Raw genomic sequence first — 20,741 nt, 5'->3', positions numbered from 1 at the left:
CCTTAAAAACTAGTCATTATTCTAAAACATCTCATATGTAAAAAGGAAGAAAAAAAAAAGAACCAAAGTACTGAGGGAATACGAGGTTACTTACCGTAGAAAAGTGGCTGACGTGAAAGCTTTCGCATCGTTCAGTAAGTTACATTCTCAACATTTAAAACAATAATGTCAGTCAAGTAGTCACTTCTGAATTGCTACAGAGAAGTCTCAGGAACATAACCAAGTCCTGGAGACTTCCTAGTCATATTTCTTTCTGATATTTCTATGCCTAAGGGACCTGAGGTCTGGAATTTTACTTCACATCATGAAAGCATTCTCTGTAGTTTATTATTACATGTAAGGAGTATTTTAATGCTTTTAGTGTACCCCAAATAAGGTTGGACCTGTTCTCAAAATTTATAGTACTAGCCATAACAAACAGTAATCTTAAGCATCTGCTGAATAAGTAGAGATATGTACAGCATAACTATTTGTTGTGTCCTGAATCCCTGCTTTGACTTTTTTGTTATGTAGATGTTTGATAACATCACAGCATTCAGCTTTCTTTATCAGCATTGGTAATTTTCATCAGTAAAAAATCTCAGTCGCAGCTCTTGAGAGAGAGTGCATCGTGTTCTAAAATAGTCATATAATGGTACTCAATTCAAGTAATATCAGTATATATACGGAGGGCTACACTATATTATCAAATGTTATAATTAAATGACATAAAAAATGCATGTTCATTCCGAGTGACTTACCTTTCGTGGTGTATCTTTTGATTTCCTCTCTTCAACTGTCCCAGAGAGTCAAAATACACAGGGAAAGAAGCCCCTAAGTCGGTCATCCATCCCACACACGGCTTCTGGACTGAAAACTAATTGACCAAAGTAGTACCCGGCAGGGGATATTTCAAGAAGCACTACTTTCTTCGACCTCATTTCAATTTGACCTAGTGGAGGCAGCATTTCTCCCGATCATCTGATGCGTCTCGAATACTTTATTATTGAAATACATGACGGTGAACATAGAGTGAGAAATCTTAAAATGTGATTTCGTTAAGAACAAATCGAAGAAGGCCAAGGATCTAAATGTAAGACCAGGACAAGGAAAAAAGAAAAGTTGCATTTATTGCGCAATCAATAAATTGTGTAATAAAGATGATCCTAGTTACGATACAGATAGGCATAGCTATAATGACTTTGTAACCATAATGTGATATAATATTTTGGATATATCGATATAGCCCATCAACATATGAATTTTATACAATCAGCGAGTTTGTATTTAAGTTTGGTACAAATTGTTGAAACTTGGCATACATAGACTTAAATCATACGCAGAATTAATTCTTGAAACCATTGACAATAACGCGAAGTCAGTGGATCAACATGAGAATTACCATTATTACTTTCAAATTTCTGCGGAAATTATATATATATATATATATATATATATAATTTCTATAATATATATAATTAAAATTATATATTAAAATATATTAAAATTATATATAATAATATATATAATTATATATAATAATATATATATTCCCGTCTCCGACGTGAGGAGCTTAAGGATCTTTCTCAGACATAGTCAAGTTAGCCGGTCTTGGACGTGGACAGCAGTGTTTTTTCCCTCCCGCAAGTAGGCAAACCGGCCCAGAGACTAGCTGTGTGCCTCCGGAATATATACCGGGAGGCATAGGACTAGTCACCTTATCCTCGGGACGGGTACGACTTAGAAGAGTTCAAGTCAGCTCTGTAACAGGCCAGTAAGCCTAATTCGTAGTAGGGAGAAGAAGAAGAATAAACTGCATCAGTGTTATACTTAAGACAGAACCTTGGGAAACAACTGTTTTTGATAATATGACTGAGACAGCATGCTTCCCACTCTAAGTTGGAAAACTGGGAGAGACAGAAAGTTTTTAAAAAATACTTTTTAAAAGGTGTTCTCTGAGACCTACTTTATAGAAGTCATTTATGCCATATCTCCAGGCTGCGTCATAATCTTTTTCCATGTCAAAGAATGCTGAAACCAGATATCGTGTTTTCAGGAATACGTTTCTTATACAAGTTTTTAAACGGACCAATGGTCCAAAGTCGAACGATGCCTTCGAAAGTCACAATGTGAATTGGAGAGAAGACTGTTGCTTTCTAAATATCAGAGAATTCTGGCATTAACCACACGAAGCTGCCCTTGAAGGTGATCGAAATTGGACGCATGCTTTGTCTCCTAGTGTCGATTTATATATATTGTATTCTTTTGATATTGACACTGACTCACGACAAATTAAACACACTTGCTTATCGTCGATCGGCACAAAAAAAGTACAAATTGGTCCACTTTTCATTAAAAACCCGACAAGAATCACTTGATTTACTCTTTTTACTCATAGACGGATAGTGATGGAAGGTGAACCCAAAAATGATCCAAAATGGGCGTGTAATGGTTATTATTATTATTATTACGTAACACCTCCAGGGAGTCCAAAGACTCATCAAGGGAGGGCACTTGCTCTACAACTTTCCGTCTGCACCAATCCACCAACCGCAACTACCTTCATCATCTACCGCTGACAACCACCACTAGTATTTTCACAGACAATCACAAAGGTCCATGCCCATGGAGGGATTCGAACCTGCAGCCTTTGGTCGGAGAGCGGATATGCTAACCACTCGGTCAACCAGGCCAGCATTATCCACTGAATATGTCTTGCACTGATGAAAAAAGTCTGGCAATATAAAACCACAATAGGCTATGGCTGACACGACGAATCTGTGTGCGCTTAAACACCAATATCAGACTGTTCAACTGACTGTGGATGAGATCCTCTTGTATTTATATGAAAATAACGAAGTATCGAGAACCTTCGAGGTGTATCTGGAAGGTACTAGATAGCGCACTCGAACGAACTACTGCTTCAGCCATCTACCTGCGACGTTAGTACCAGTATACTTAAGTACCGCTTGGCGCTAGTAGATGGCTGAAGAAGCATGTCTATTTAATATTTATTTTTATAGGATTTTATGTAAAGTATCAAATGCACAGCGTTCCTTGTGAATCTGGAAAGCATCTTACAATTCTAATTACCGCAGTATAGCTTAGTGGCCCGCGGGCTTCATTGAAATTATTTTTTTATTTAATCGCGTTTTAATGTTAAGTAGTTATTTTTTCAAAATGGCCGGCGGGCCATTGTTGAAGACCCCCTGTCTTAAGTATTGATCTCTTCGCAATTCTCCGGGGGGATAAGGACATTCTAATGAACTTCATTGCTACCAAAACACACTCCTGTATTATTAAAAAGGGAAAAACCTTTTACCTGACTTCCTCATAATTTAGATAATACCCGAATCTCCAGTCAAGATCACTTGACTGAGATGTCTCTTCTCAGGCTGAATTACGTATCTCGCCTGTCCCAGTATAAACTAGTCATATCTACAGTCTACTCAGCCTCGAAAAACACTGGTGTTCTCTTCAGTTCAAGACACTTCTCACCTATGCAGCTCCTAACAATATATAAATATCAAATTCGCCCCAACTTAGAATAGTGTTTTTATTTTCAGGATGGCACATGAAAACCTCATTATGAATGACTGATGCTATCCAGAAGAGGACAATCCACTTAACTATCTCTCATATACTAACTCCAATCACTTTCTTATATATTCTTTTTCTGCTATTTCTTCAGGTATTTTCATGGGCGCTGCTTCGCCCGTATTCTTCCGCTTTCTTCTAAACATATAAAAACAAGAAAAGCCATATACAGTTCCGCTTCAAACTTGCAGAACAACAATCTCATCCTCCACTGTCCTTCCATCTACCTCTGTTCTTTGGAACAATCTTTTTTGTTACCATGTAGAATGATGCCAAAACATACTGCGGATATCCAGAACTTCCTAATATTCGACGGTACAACAGTAAAGTAGTTCTGTAGGCTGGCCGCAGATTAGTGTACTGGACCGAACTAGATGGCAGCACGTATAGCAGGCTTTCTGATCAGCTCGAGAATAATCTCAGTTATTTATATTGCCAGATCATGCTTGGAGGGAGGATATGTAATAGTATGCGAGGAGCACTGTTGAGGCCGCTTTATGTCATGGAGACTTGACTTTTTCCAGTCTTCTGGTGTCCATTCACGGTGTTCCTGACACCACTATAGACGAAACCACAGAAATCAGTGGTTTCCGTATAAGTATGCGACTGCCAATATCGATCCCTCTTCAATTCCGTGCGCATAGTTCGGTGAGATATGGGTCGGGAACAGCCATCAATACTTCGTTTAACTGCTGCACACAGGAAGTTCTGTTTGTCCGTACACGCCTTCTCAGAAGACGGAAATCTCGTTCCTGACTGACTTAGAACCATAGTTCCACCTCTAAGACAAGCAATGTGGATTATTTTTACACTGATTAAATACCCCGGATATCTCACCTTTGAGAAACTAGTCAGCTCTGCTGTTTTCAAAATCATAGCCCCAACTAGACGGGCACCCACGAGGAGTCCTTTATCGAACTCTAGAAGATCCTTTGTTTTTCCTATTTTGATCAACACTGTTGACGATTATTGCCGCTTGTCAATAGGCAACTTAAACAGTTGCCTAGAATAAGTGGTGATGAACGTGACCAAGTATTTCGCGTATACGCTGCGAAGTTACGTTTATGTATATCTGCATAAAGGTTTCTAATTCAGTGGCCGGTGTGTGTGTGTGTGTGTGTGTGTGTGTGTGTGTGTGTGTGTGTGTGTGTGTGTGTGTGTGTGTGTGTGTGTGTGTGTGTGTGTGTGTGTGTGTGCGTGTGCGTGCGCGTGTGTGTGTGTGTGCGTGTGCGTGCGCGTGCGTGCGTGTGTGTGTGTGCGTGCGTGCGTGTGCGTGTGTGTGTGTGTGCGTGTGTGTGTGTGAAGTTATCATTCATCCCAAATTATTAAATTCTCTGTTCTGTATGATGTAAAATCTGGATCCTGTCATGGGTACATTTCTACTGACGTTATTTTATAAACCACAATTGTTAAATTGTTGTCTGAAAGGATGTTTAAGAGGTTTCTTGTTTCCGAGTCAACTTGGTAATTTTTATAGTAGGTATAAATTAATATAAAAACAGCATAAAAAGTGTAGTTACTATAAAATCAAATCGACATTATCTGAAGATAAGTTTAATAGCTTTGTGAATATTTTCTATATTGGAAAATGTTCATAAAGCTAATAATCACCTTAGTCCGGACTAAGTGAATACAGTTTTGTTGGCACGTAAAAGATCGATTTTCTGTAAATTGGGATTAACATGTTGTTACAAGATGAAAATGTAATCAAGTTCACGCTAATTAACATTTAGCTAGGTATACAGGTATAAAATATAGCCTCCACACACGAGAGGTTTCAAAACTTAAAGTTTGCCACACATCAGTTTAAAGTTTTAAACACAGAAGTGTGGGGCGGGAAAGGATAAGATTTATAGTTAGAGAAGAACATTTGTTCACAGGAGTGAGCAATAGCATAGAGCAGAAGTGGTAGAAACAATTTAATAGTTAATATGTAATGTGATAAGTAGTGATTACTTGTACTCCTCTGCAACATTTAAGAAGTATAATTATATTGCTACACTTTGCTTCTTTACCTATTAGGTATCATATTAGATTATATCTTTAAAGTATCTTTAAGGGCATTAAGAATTAGAGTTAATAACACGTAAGGTCAAGAAAGAGATACTGAAATAACTAAAACCAATTACCCAGCTCATTAGAACATATCTAGCAGCTTCGCGGAGTCAGCTCCATGTAGTTTCTTTATCATAAAAATAGCCGTCTCTTACAAATATTTAACTTACTTATCAAAAGAAAAAGAAGAAGTAATCAGCCTAATCCCATACTGGACATAATTTAAAAAAAATCCGGCAAAAATGTCATTGGTTGTCCTCTTACCAATGATAGATTCTGAGTTTTAGTTAAAGGCTACGAAAGCAGATTTCAATTATGGGCTGCCTTCATGGCATCGGCATTGGATTACATCAACAAACATGCTTTTCATGGTGCTTATCGTATATAAAGCAACGCTGCCGCCCCCTAACTTATCTTCATCCGAATTTAAACCACTTTCCAAGAAACAATAACCTAATAATAACCCAGTAGATAAACGAAGAAGACTTGTTATACAGGACAAATATTATGGAAAATCGTCATCTAACATCATTCCACTTACCAATGTATCTCAAGAAACTTGATGCAATCTCAGATCTACAAATTAATCTTACGAAAAGGAATTTTAAAAAATGTAAGATTAGAACACACTTTCCTGGAGATCCTGGAATGTGTGGGCTACTTAAAATTCATAAAGTTAATATTTCCACTGAGACCAGTAGTGGATTTTTTTAAGGTATCCAACATATAATCTAGGGAAGCAACTATCGTTAAGCCTCTCTGGCTAAATGCAAATACTCCTCTCATATATAAATACCGAAAACTTCGGAAATAAGATAGCTAATCATCTCTTGTCTGTTACGGATATCGTTATCAGTTTCATATCGTTTCATTTTACAAATATTCCCTAGGCTGATTTTCCTTCTGACATTTTATTTTCAAACTATCTGAGTTTGTAATCAATGCTGACTGACATTGATACGAGTATTTCAGAGCTAAATACATAATATAAACAAGTTGGAACTACTATGTATTCGCTTGTCTCAACTACTATGTGAACTTTGAAAAGTATATCATCCATCACTACTCGACATTCTATATGGATACCTTACGTTGAAAATGTTTTTGCCATACGATAATCCTCTCCAATCAGAACTTCAAAAATTTCTACATGAAATCAAATCCATCCCATCCAGCAGAAATGTTCTTCAAATGATACAGCATCACTAATCACGTTATGCAAATACCGTTGACTTATTGGGATATATATAAAAAAATAGAGAGATCTCGGTTGAGTACATATTTTTCGTGGCGAGTAGGATTTTGCATAATTTGTCGATCCCTAGTTATAGTCATTAGAAAGAATATAACATTCACCTCATAAACTAATTACAATAAGAAGAAGCAACTTCACCCACTGTCCTCTACCTCCTTAAGATCGGCTTTCGTTTGCATGTCCGCCGAGTTTCTATTCCTTGCGTCCAATATGTTTCTCAGAAGATAGCAAGACTTCTACGCTCTGAAAAATTCATGTCTTCTCATTTCACTGTGGCCTCAGGTTATCTTCCTTCTTTCGTTCTCCTTAACACAAGTTAAATTCATATTCATTTTCTGTAAGAGAGTTTACAAGATATCCCGCCCTTATATCCTTCATATTTTAAGCCGTTTAGGCCTTCATTTTCTTAGGAGAAAAGAATCATGTACTATCGATATACAGAGTCCGAGATGTTCGGTCTTGCTCAGCATACTATCTCTGCCAAACAAGTTTCAACGGAATACAATCAAAGTTTTTCAAAAAGGCAGCGTCTTCAAGCAAGGACTTCCCAAAATGTGCAGTGAATCATTGTTCCACAAAACAAATTTAAACGGGATGACAGTTCAGGTTTTCCCAATTTTGGGAAACTCCGTTAAACATCCAGTATTAGTGTTAATTTTAATTTACCTAGTAATAACCCACTGAAACCCAATGGTATTTTAGATCCAGCTCATTAATGATCTGTACTGTCACGCGAATCACATTATGTCTTATAATTAAACATTATATTCCTAAGTGTTTATTATTTTAGCTTAAAATGCATCCTATAGAAGATAGCTTCAATATGCAAAAAAAATCGACTTCTAATTAACATTACCGTAAGTTGTAATAGACGACGATAAAAAAAAAAAGCATATACAGTATATTGAAGTACATCGAGCAAGATTTAGTAGCATATAAAGAGAGTTTTTAAGAATACAATGCAATGATAAATGGTATAACGGTTTTCTTTATTTCGCTGAAACTATTTTCCTGCACCATTTCTGAAAAATTTTATAAGCAAACGTATATCGATTTTACTCGCTTGAAAACTGCTATAGTAATGTAATCCATGATGAGAAGAAATAAAGGACTGTTCGGAAGGTGGAATATTATTGCAGGTATTACGGCTGCGAGAATAATTGGGAAGCAGTGGTTCCTCAACACATACGCAATTCCAATTTTTGTTTCAATCGGGCGGTTTTCAGGGGAACACGTGTCGGATTTTGTATTTACGCCACTATGATGGAATTTGATAATTAACATTTGGGATGTACACAAGATATCAATCTGATTCAATTTTGGTTTTAAATGAATCATTCTGCCAATAAAAATTATCCGACTGAAACGAAATGTTATGTGCGAGGATTTGTGGAAGGCATGTAATCTGCAGTGTCATAGATAGATGATAGATGACAAAGAAAGATATGATAGAGAACTTTTGAGAGGCATTTATCGAATAAATATAGAAGACATTTTTCAAAAGGTAGAATAGGAAAAGGAATACAAGAACTAGGGACATTTTTAAAAGTTGTGAACAAATGAGTGAGAGTAATTCATCGATCGAATGTACTGTACTGTGAACGCTAAGAGTGTGAATAAATTTAAGATTAGGCATGATACGTATGTAATAAGTAGAATATACCTTCCACCATAAGTTTCTTGTAATAATCAGTATCGTAATCAAAATCATCTCCCTCGATGAGTACTTGATTCCTGGAGAACTGTAATAATAATCCATCCATCCATCTGTTCATTGAACATCAAGATTGAGCTGAAGTGTTCTTAATGATCTCACACTTCGACCTGACTTAACTTTATCAAGGATTTGTTCTCATTCTTCTTTGTCATTACAAAGGAATACTGTATCATCAGCGTACCTCAGATTACTAATCGATCTACTACATATCCTAATTCATGTCTTAAGCTCATCCAATGCTACACGCATGATGTCTTCAGCATAGATACTTAACAGTATCTATCCTTGTCTACTTTCTCCTCACTACGGAAAACTAGAAAGCTACCTTTCTCGTTTTCCGACATGAATCCAACCAGTTAATCCAACATCTGTTCTTACCATGGCGTTTTGCTTACTGTTGAAGTTAGCTATCAACCTGATAATATGTTGAGGAAAACTCATTATTTTCATTACTTCCCACAGTTTCATATGTTGAACACAGTCAAAGGTTTTGGAGTAGTCTGTGAAACACATTACCATAAGGAGTCTAAATTCTTTATACTTTTCGATGATCTGTCTTAGGCAAAGGATCTAATCTCTGATACCCTTGCCATTGCAAAACCAACTTGTCCCTCCAGGATCTTTGCCTCCACTTTGGCATCATTCTATTTAGAATGATATTCAGAACACACGTAATTTACAGACAAAAATACTGTTCTTGGCGATGATGGGCGGTAGATGGCGTTGGTGATAGTAGTATGGTAGAGAATTAAATAGTGGTGGAGAGGGTGACATGTATTTAGTGAAGTAGAGTGTCCTCCCGTGATAAGTCCTTGGACTCCATGGAGGTGTCACGTAATAAGAATAATATTTAATAAAATTTTGCTTCTATGAGAGATTAAACTAATAGTTCTATGGTTCTTGAAATCCTTCGCATCTGCCTTCTTGTGTAGTGGTATGAAAACTGACTTCTTCCAGTCTTTAGGCCATGATCCTGTCTCCCATATCCTTATAATCAATCTATGACACACTCTTATCTCTTCATCCCCTGTGGCCTTAATTAACTCTTCTGGGATTCCATCTTCACACGGGGCCTTATTGTTGTTACGCAACTTAACTGCTCTTTCAACCTCATGCCTAAGTGAAAGAGGTTAGAGGTAGGAGGGCTCCAAGTTTTCCTTATCTTCTCTGCTGTACAGTTCCTTACAGTATTCTTTCCATCTGTTTTTGATTTCCAGTTCTTCTATTAGTAATAATAATAACAATAAATTGAACCACATGAATACCAGTATATAAGTAGAATACATCCTAAAATTCATGTGTAATAGCGACAGAATTAGATAAAACAAAATTATGTTCAAAGCACACATGCCAAAAGAGAAAAAGAAGCATATATGCTCTTTTCTCATTTGATAAACCTTACACTTCACAATCAGAAATTTAAAATATACCACTATCTTAATTAGATATAGATTTCCATACCAGTTCAATGGTTTATTTCCAAAAGCTAGTCTAAAGATTGATGATGGTCCCTTATTTAATTTTCGCCGTTCTGAAATTTACAAATAAAGAAATAAATTTAATAAATAAAATCCGCTAACGCCTTTTATTACCCTATAGGAAGTAGGCGAGGTTGTTTAGCCATATCTAATTTTTGGAGACTGAAGCTTTAATTTCTAAACTCTATATCGGAACAAACTTAAATTTCAGATTTTAAAAATTCATATTTTATTCAAATTTTTACAAATAACATATTCATTCATTGGCAATACTAACAGGACGTAAGGGATCACGACCTGAGAAATAACCTTGGCTTGCATAACTATCACTTTAATAAGATAAGGTAGGTTAGTCTCATATCTATAAATAAGTCTTGGTGCGTAAATTGATCATGTGTTCTCTTCGGTTTGTCCTATTGCGGGAAGGAAAACCCTGCCTTCCTTATGATGTTGGCTAACTCATTTTCAGCTGAAAAGCCCTTAGAAAAATCTACACGAGATACGAACCCAAGTCTTACCTGTCGTGTAAATATTCATCACCTATTGTTACTTCAATAGTTGCTTATTGAAATCGTGGAAATAACCACAGTAAAAAGGTGATACACATGCATTTAGTAGAAATAATAATAATGGATATTTTCCTATCAACAACCAAACAAACACGTACAGTTCTCAGGGATTAAATATAAAGCTCTTTCTCTTCCCCCCCCCCCCTACTATGTTTATCAACTGCGTGCTCTCACCAGCTTACAGGACAAAGAAATCTTTCAGCCCTATCTAAGTGAAACTAATTTACTCCTGCCTGAAAAAGGCCTTGGAACTTTCTTCAGTCTAGACGGAATTTGAACCCAGATCTCTTTTTTAGGAAAATGACGTGGGTTCTGTAAGTCACATGAGATATTATACTTAAAAGACACGAATTCTGTCCAAGAACCCAATATTTGCTTTTATCGGTGGAAAGGTTTTCACCTTTTCCAGGCGTCAGTGGCCTCTTGATTGATACCTAATTCGAAGTTAATGAATGAAATAGATCAGAAGATGGCAATGTCCTCTTCGAAACATGTGCAACATTGTTTTGCTTATTTACTATGATATAACGATCCTATCTTTTTTTTTAAAAAAAAAAAAAAGAAAAGAAAAAAAGTCAGACGTTTTAGGCTCTTCTCCCCATTAATTACGGTCTGCACACAGATCCAGAGCTCATTTAAGAAAAAAAATGCATATAACTTGCAATCATAAGCTATTACAGTATTTCTCCCCCCTTGATCTTTGATGAAAACTAACAAATCAAAATAGCTAAGCGGTGTATTTAAGCACGGTCTATTTATTTCTACATCGCAATTTCAGAACCTGTAATTCACTTTAAAAAAAAATTACAAAGAATTCATTTAAAGAGTAGATTCCTGACTAGACCGTGTCTTTTAATTAGCAGAAAATGCGTATTGCAACTTTTAGTGGGCAAACATTATTGCCAGCTTGGTATAAAATATTCATCCCTTGTATTCTTCAGTATGTAAGTGACAGGATTGAGTTACATTCCAGAATGTTTCTTTGTAATTTTACTAGTTCGAGTTTATCTCTATGTTATCAAATGTTTATATTAGCAAAACAGAAGTCTTTTAACTTAGTTTTACACAGAATATGCAGATCAGAGATTCCGTAGCTTACTCGGTCTCGATAATGCCCTTTGGCTGGAGAGTCCTGAGCTTGAATCCGGTCTAGGAAGTAAGGAACTTTATATGGGATTTTCAAATGAAGGTTAGCCGGTCTTGTAAGGAGATGTACAAGATATGTTTTTCTCTGGTAGAAATTATGGATTTTCATCCCATAGAATGCTATGACATTAATTACATGAAGCCAAGTTACTTGGTTGTAACAGACCATTGAACCTAACACATTAAGAAAAGATGAGATTAGAATATGCAGATTTAAAAAAATAAAAACTCCTTCAGGTTGTAAATCAACTGTAAGTTATGTCCTCAGGAGTCACTGGCTCACCTACAGTACTGGTGTATAATAGGATTTTCACAGTGGTTGGGATTGCTATAAAAAATCCTACATCGCATTTGGTTTAATGTTAAAAACGTGCTCATATACTAACATGCTTTTAATAGAGCCAGTATTTTAGCCTCTCGAGTATAAACTATTTAGCCATCATATTACCTATTGTGATAACTATTTATTACGTGCCAGAGATCGTCGAACCTGCACCTGCTAAGTCAGTGTTGAAGCAGGTGCTCCCCTAAACGTCATGTCAAGCACTCTCTCTCTCTCTCTCTCTCTCACACACACACACACACACACACACACACATTTTTATCATTCTGATATTTTTAAATGATGCTCGCTATTTAATAAGTCCAAAGTTATTGCAAACAAGAAGAAGGAGGTAAAAAATTGCATCGAGCAGTTGGAAAATAGAAAATTATATATATTTTTCTTACTGCACATCCTCTTTCATTCTTACTCAGAAGGCTAAAGAACATCTTAACTCCACATCTAAGTCTGATTTACAGGAAAAATTGAAGAAACAACTGAGGTACCCGAGATACTACTCAGGTACTAAGGCAACGCCATCGCTTTTTACAGTTTTTTATACTTTCTTTTATACGTTTTATACTAGTTTTTTAAACTAGTTTTAGTTTTTTTTCCTATTTAATGTGATAATTATGCGTATGAGAAGAAATTTTAGTTTTAAATATATTAGTAAATGTCAGTATAGTTGTTCTTTAATGTTCGTATAGTTCAGTACTAAAGATGTATTTATTTAGATAGATACGAAAAATTTTTCGTATCGAGAAGCCATATAGGGAATAATTTACAGTAAGCATCATCAGAAGAAGTTGCACAAAAACAAAACCCATTCCTCAAAAAAGAAAAAAAGGAACTGAGTACACACAGTATATTGAGAGAATGTTTTCTGAAGCTTATCAGTTGCCAGATGTTTTAAAATATCAATAATTTTATTCTCATGCGTTAAGTCATTTGCCATATTCCGCATCTTAACGTGTATTATCCTTCAATCAAACTGTCTTAACTTCCTCTACCTAAAAACTTGCGAAACAGTTATTAAATTCTCTTCCACTATCGCAATATTTGGTTTTTATTATAAAAATACTGAGGTGTGATCTCTTAGCCTATAACTTAATTATAGCTTAAAATAGTTAATTCAACGATTTCGTTAATAATAACTGTGGTTGTATTAATCAGTTATCAGCTGATTTTTTTTTCCAGATCTATATTTCCCGAGGTTTTTTTATTGACCTATTTCTTTGAGAACTCGACTGCTCGTTCAGCCGACTCAAGTCATATGAGCTTTTAACTTTGCTTCTCAGAATAAACTAAAATGTCTTATTATGCAAGACATCTTCAATTAATTCTCATTTGTTATGAATATTCCTTCGATATACACTCACTTTCAATTTTAAAGAATCATATTTATTAAACACTATAACATCTTAAACTCCTCTTCCATACATGGATTTATTATGTCGTGAATTCATTAAATCGATTAATGAAATTCCTTATAAGCAGTATACCGCTCTTCATCCATTTTTAACTAGTAGGTCTCTCCTTGACAATGTTATATTCTCATTACTTACTTTCTCATCAAGAGTCTCACCATTAACCCAAGTTTTAGAAACTCCTAGAATATGAGACTAACTATGACGATAGTAACTAATCTGAACTATAGAATGTTATTTCTTAAACTTTGTGCATTTGTATATAGAAGTGCTATAACTTTCGAATCATTCCTTTCAATATCGTGAATTCCTTATATATCTTCACCGATTTCTGACACACTTTTCTTCTTATCCTATTCTCGGTCGATTGCAGTGACTACTCTTTCTACTGAAAAAATTTTTGTAAATGTTACAGCTCTTCTGGCCTTACAGAACTTAGTAGATCCTTCAGCAAAATGTACTCAATCGCTAAGAAAACATTTCCTGTTCATAAGAAATCGATTCCATAAATTGGCATCCCAATCTGCTGCGCTCTTCTGATCACTGAACTTTCATTATCAATTCTAGGCATAATATTAATATTAATAAAATTTACTTCGAATTCGCAGCTATGAGTGCTAGGAAATCCTCTTCTATTTTTTTTTAAATGTGATATTCGATATCCTTTTCATATCTGTCCAGCAGCCACCCTCGTAACCGCTTAACCTGTGTCATATCCATCCCCATTTGTTCTAATTTGCGTAACAGAGTTCCATATGGTATTCTGTCAAATGCCTTTGCAAAATTCAGCAGAATCATCGTGTTACCCATTTCCTTTATCCAACTCAGCAGTTACTCTATCATACAAAGGCATGACGAGTCCTTCACAATGCCCTGTTGATCCTCATCCATTATCATATTTTTATCCACCCATTCTTTAATTCTCTTTTTCACCAATTTTTCCAGTACTTTTATCACCAAGCCTGAGATACTGATTCTTCTATAATTTGTTACTATAATCTTAGAACCTCCCTTATGCAAGGGAATTATTTTGCCTACTTTCGACTCCCTTTGAACTCTACCATAGCTGAGACTTAAGTAAAAGAGCCTAGTCAGAGGCACTGTCAGTTCCCTTGCGCAAAATTCGAGCTGATATCTCATCTGATCCCACAGCTGCGTTTAAATTGAGATTCTGCAATATCCTAAGAACCTTCATTTCATCCACCTCTGTGACCACTTGGATGATATACCTTTGCAAAGTGATCACTCAGTAACTGAACTATTTTATCTGCATCTGTCACCTCGTGATCATCACCACTCATCCAGGTTAATCTTCCATAGGCATTCTTCCTCTTACTCGCCACGTAACGAAAGAACTCTTTGGGATTTCCTTAGGCCTGTTCGGTTGGATTCTTCTCGTAATCTGATTTTGCCTTCCTTACCATACTAGTCACCTTTCTTGTATGAGCGTTGCCCTGTTCATGAGTTTGCTGGTCACCCTTCTCCTTATACACCCTCCACATTTTTTCTTCTGCGGCTCATGCTTAATGATATTACTCAGCCATATAATTCCTACCTGACTAACTCTCCTTACCTGCTTTCTCTAGATGCCCCTTGTAACTGTCCCCCATTTACTACTAACATCCTTCCATTGTAGTGTTTTATTCCATGACACAGATTCAAGCTACCTTCTAAGTTTGTCATAATCACCTACCTTGTAATTTCATATCTGAGGCATCACTGAGACCCAGCGGTTGACTGAAAATGACATAGTTACAGGGATAGAATGCAAAGAGTATTGTATTTTCAGGGAGGATAGAAGCAACAGGACAGGAGATGGGGTATTGCTGATGAAGGTTGTAGAATATAACCAACAAAATTAGAAGTTAAAGAGGATATTAAGTCTGAGGGAGATGGTTCATTGAGGCTGTTTGGCGTGAGATAGAGGCAAATAGGACCAAATACGTTTTTGGGAGCTGCTACAGACCAGGAGGTTGACATGAAGATGTAGATGCCATGTGTCGGCAAATCAACACAATGAGTGTAGACCAAACAATTATTATGGGAGACTTTAACTATGAGGACATCGATTGCAGGGAGGAAAGGAAGCATGCCAAGATGGAACTGGGATGTATACATTTGCTGATGGATAATTACATGAAACAGCATGTCATAGAGGGGGGGGATAAGGGGTTTGAGGGTATTGGATCTCATAATAGCATCAGATGTATCCATAAACAAGGTGCCTCCAATTGGGGAGAGTGACCATGCAGTCTTGTTCTGGGAGGTTGCCAAACATGTGGAGTTCTCTGTCAAGAAGGATGTTCAACTATAAGGCTAGTGATTATGAGAGACTCAGGAATCATGTTGGAACAGTGCCATGGCTAGAGAAGCTACAAGGAAATAATGTCAGTAGTGCATGAGAAGTGGCCAGAAACTGCTTGAGGGTAGCAGTATCGGACTGCATACCCAAGGTCAGGAGGATAAACCAAATTGAAATTAAGTGTATGAGTAGGGATATAAGGCAAGAGCTGCAAAAAAAAGAAAACATTGTGGAAGAAATATAAAGAAAATGTGATCAACATACTTATGAGCAGTACAAAGTTCAAGCAAGAAGGGTAACTAGTATGGTAAGGAAGGCTAAATCAGGTTATGAGAGAGAATTAGCCAAACAGGCCAAAGTAAACCCAAAAGTTTTTTGTCACGTAGCAAGTAAGAGGTAAAATGACTATGGTAGAATGGCTTTAAACAATGCTCATTGTAGGAAGGTGACTGAACCAAAAGAAATAGTTGAATTGCTGAGTGATCATTTTGCATAGGTGTATCATCCAGGTGGTGATTTTACAGATGCTGCTGTTACAGATATTACAGAGATACATATCAACATTGAAATAGATAAACAGGAAGTGTTCAGCATATTAAAAAATATGAATGTGATACAGCAATGCGGCTGGATGACATATCAGCCAGTGTACTAGGTGAATATGCAAGAGGTAGCAAACTGCAGACCGGGAGTGGTTGTTAAAGTATTGGAAAAGTTGGTGAAAGGTAAAATACAACAATGGGTGGATTGGGATGCGATACTCTATATCGGGCAGCATGGCTTTGTAAAGAGTAAGTCTTGTCTTAGTAGCTTATTCACATTTTATAATAATAATATGACAGCAGAATTGGAGAAAGGTAATGATTACACCGCGGCTCGACTTTGCCAAGGCATTTAAGAGCATACCACATCGAAAACTATTACAAAAACTAGAGAGGATGGCAATGGACATGAGGCTAGTAGCATGGATAGGGGGATGGCTGACGAACATACACGAGAGAGTGGTATATGGTGGAGTGGAGTCTAGGAGAATGATAGTGACTAGTGGAGTACCTCAGGGTTCGGTATTAGGGCGACTGCTATTTAATTTGTATACCAATGACATAGGGAAAGAATTAAGAGGGGATATTCAGTTGTTTGATGATGATGTAAAACTTGAGATAAAGTTGATAAAGGTGATGTAGATATCCTGCTGGATGATTTTAATAAATTGGCATCGTGGGAAAAGGATAATGATTGTCAATTTAATATTGCAAAATTTAAGGTTATGCACTTCGGGCTGAGAAGGTTGCATATTGTGTATCATATTGATGGTATTGATTTGCAAGAAAGTGATGAGGCTAGGGACTTGAGGTAATGGTGGACAAAGAATTGAAGTTCCGAGGGCATATTGCAAAAGTTGGTAAAATAGCTCAATGAATTACTTGGATGTTGAAAAACACGATAACAAGTGATAAGGAAGTTATTATCCCTCTTTATAAGACTATGATTCGCCCATATCTTGACTACTGCGCACATATTTGGTCATCTGGATTTCTTGAGGGACCAGGAGGTGGTCGAAAATATTCAGAGACAAGTTACCGAGATGGTGACAGGTCTGTAGAATACTCCCTACGATGATAGGTTGAAGGTTTGTGGGTTACAAAGTTTAGTTGATAGGCGGAAATAGGGGGAATGATAGAGACTTTTAAGACATTAAAAGGGTTTCATAAAATTGACGCAAGTGAATTTTCAATATATGACAAACAATCAAGAGCCTGTGTAGCTCAGTGGATGTGGCGTTTACACACCACCGCGCTAGGCCGCACGAAGGAAGTCTTGGTTTCGAGTCTAGTCGGCGACTAGAGGAAATTTTTCTAAGCCTTTTTTCGACCGGTTCCCGAGTTAGTCGATCTCTGGCACGGGCAAGCAGGTTTTTCCTCCCGGAAACTCGGGTTTTTCGTCCTGTAAACTCAAGAAAATCGACCGTAGAACCCACATTATTTCAGACATTAAATATATTGTGTTAGGGTTAGAGACCACGAGATGGCGGCACATTTGAGCCGTCTCTCTTCACTGCGTACCGCTTAATTAGTGATAGCCTTGGGCCACCTGTCTCTGATTGGGTACCAGTGGAGATTGAACTGCCCACTCAGTCTCCAAAAGTTAGATAGGGCTAAATGGCCTCGCCTACTCCCGTATATACGGGAATAAAAAGGCGTTAGCTGATTTTTTTTTTTTTTTTTTTTTTGACAAACAATCAGAGAACTAGGGGCCATCCATGGAAGTTGTGCAAGAGTGTGGTTAGTAGGTGTGTACGGACCAGATTTTTTGCGTAAAGAGTGGAATGGATTGCCAGAATTGATTGTGAATTCCTGACGGTGAATAGATTTAAGGAGAGGTATGATAGGATTTGTGTGTACGATGGCTGATTTTAGCCTCCGTAGTTCAGTCGAATATCGCTCATCGAATCCACCCGTAGCTGGGTTCGATGCCGTCAGTGACGTGAGGAATCTTTATCTGGTCTCTTTCGACGAAAGGTGAGTTAGCCGGTCTCATGCAGAGGTAGGTTTTTTTTTACCCGGAAACTCGGATTCTTCGTTCCCCAGAACAGACAAACCAGCCTCGTGAATACATGTAGATTACAGTCATGAATACGTCCCAGACATATGCCGGTCCCGGGCCTGGAAAAAATTGGAGGGGGGGGGAAAGCAATGGTGAACAATGGAAGCAATGGTAAAAACCTTACCAGAAACACTTTGTGGGCAAAGTCTACAAAGTCACCTAGGGTCGGAAACGACTGAAAAGGAAAAACCACCAACATGACAGGATTTGTGTGTGTATGATGGCTGATTTGGGTCTCACGCGAAGAGTCTCCGGACTCCATGCCGTAAATAATAATAATAATAATAATAATATACACCCCTTCTTGACAGAATATTCGTCATGTTTTGCAATCTCCCAAGTCAATACCGCACAGTCACTTTCACTCGGAAGCGATGTGGCCACCTTGGTTACGGATAGCTTTTCTGATCCTATGATCAGGTCAAATATTTTCACACCTCTGGTCTCCTCCATCACATACTGCCTCAAGTAATTATCTCTCAGTAGGTGTATAAATTCAATTCCATTTCCTTCCCGCCATGTGATCTTTCTTCCTTCCAGTCTATACCTCCATAGTTGAAGTCCCCCATAATAATCACTCCACCTATACTCATTGTACTAATTTGCCGATGCATGTCTTCCATATAATCCGTGGAATCCCCTGGCCTATAGCAACAACCAACTATATTTTATCTTACTGGCCTTGATCTCACACCAGACTTCTTCAAATGAACAGCCACCCTCCTGCTTATCTCCTATTCTTTCTGGCTGCAATTCATCCGCTCTCATCAGCAGTACAATATATCCCTACCCGATCCTATTTTCTCTGTCTTTCCCGAAAACTAAACTTCACATTCTATCCTTGTAACCGCATCATCTGCTGTTAGCGAAGTCCCACTAATGCCTATAACCTTTGGTGAGGTTGCACTAACGAATGCCCAAAACTTCTTCCTCTTGTTCCTGATAATATATTAATAATATCAAGGGACGGCCGGAAAGCATTGATAAACACCTAGAACAAAAATGATAAAGCAACTGATATATCCACAAGAAAGAACATACTAGTAGCAGAATTATGAAGCTAACTTATGTTCTGAATTACCTGCCTTATGTATTTAACAAACGTGGAACACTTGTAAACAATAAAAAATTACAATTCAGCAAAGAAGAATATATTGTGCAAAGATCAATAAGCTTGCAGTCGCTTCAGTTACATACACGCCTATATAAACGTAATTTTTAAACTTAAAATTTGCCCTTTTTTTTAGCCTTTTTTATAGTGCTGGAATACAAAAGACGTACATTTTGATTGGAAAGGCCTGCTTCTAAATCCTGTACAGAACGCGAAGGACTTTTCGACTAGTAAGGTTAGCCAGTGTTATAAGGAGACGATAGGATTTTTCCTCCTAAAAATTTGGCCCTCCCTGCTTCATACACACAAACCAACCAAAGTCCACAAATGATAGACGTAATACACGTGGCTCATAGCGTCAGATATCTTTCGTCATGACCTCTTAAAATCTTGATTAAATTAATTTTATATGAAAGCAAAGTCTGCGGATTTGTATTGTATTGTTACTGGCTGCCAGCTGAGCACTGCTGTATACAAAAATAAACAAATAAATAACATATAATAAATTAATAAATAAATAAATAAAATATAAAATAAAATAAAGACTATCTCTTTAATTTGTTGTACATTTGTACGAATATTAGAAGATATTTTGATTTCCAAAATTATCTCAATAATACACTGCTACAGTTAGCCGGGTGGCCGGTCTCATACGGAGGTAGAGGTTTTTTTCTCCTGGTAACTCGGGTTTTTTGTCCCTCAGAACAGGGACATTCAAGTGTATGAAAAAACAGGTTGAGCCCTCCTAATCTTGGAGGGCTCAACCTGTCCTAAGGGGCGGTCGAGGATACCCTACACGAATAAATTAAAAAACTACTACAGTTAATATGTAGCATCTGAAAGAGTCATTCTGATCACAATTTATCAGTTCAGTCTCGAGGACAAACTTTATCACGTATTAATCTTTAAACTAACCCACATATGTAATATATTTGCCCATTACAAAATATAGTGACTTAAGTGCTGCAACAAGAATAATGTAATATACATTCCCACTTCTTTGATAATGGTACCCTCATCTGGTAAAGATCTCACGGAAGCTATTCAAAGTACAAGTACGTTATCAAAGCTTTTTGTTGTTTTAATATGCTAGAAAGTGATTCTTTCCCACTGAGACCCATGCCCATGTGATTCTTTAATGGTATTCCTACCCCCCCCCCCCACATCATCTAACAAATT

Source organism: Typopeltis vanoorti, chromosome 5, assembly GCF_054136105.1.
Source record: "Typopeltis vanoorti isolate ZY-2024b chromosome 5, IOZ_Tvanoo_1.0, whole genome shotgun sequence".
Classification (NCBI taxonomy): domain Eukaryota; kingdom Metazoa; phylum Arthropoda; class Arachnida; order Uropygi; family Thelyphonidae; genus Typopeltis; species Typopeltis vanoorti.
This window is presented reverse-complemented; position numbering follows the sequence as displayed.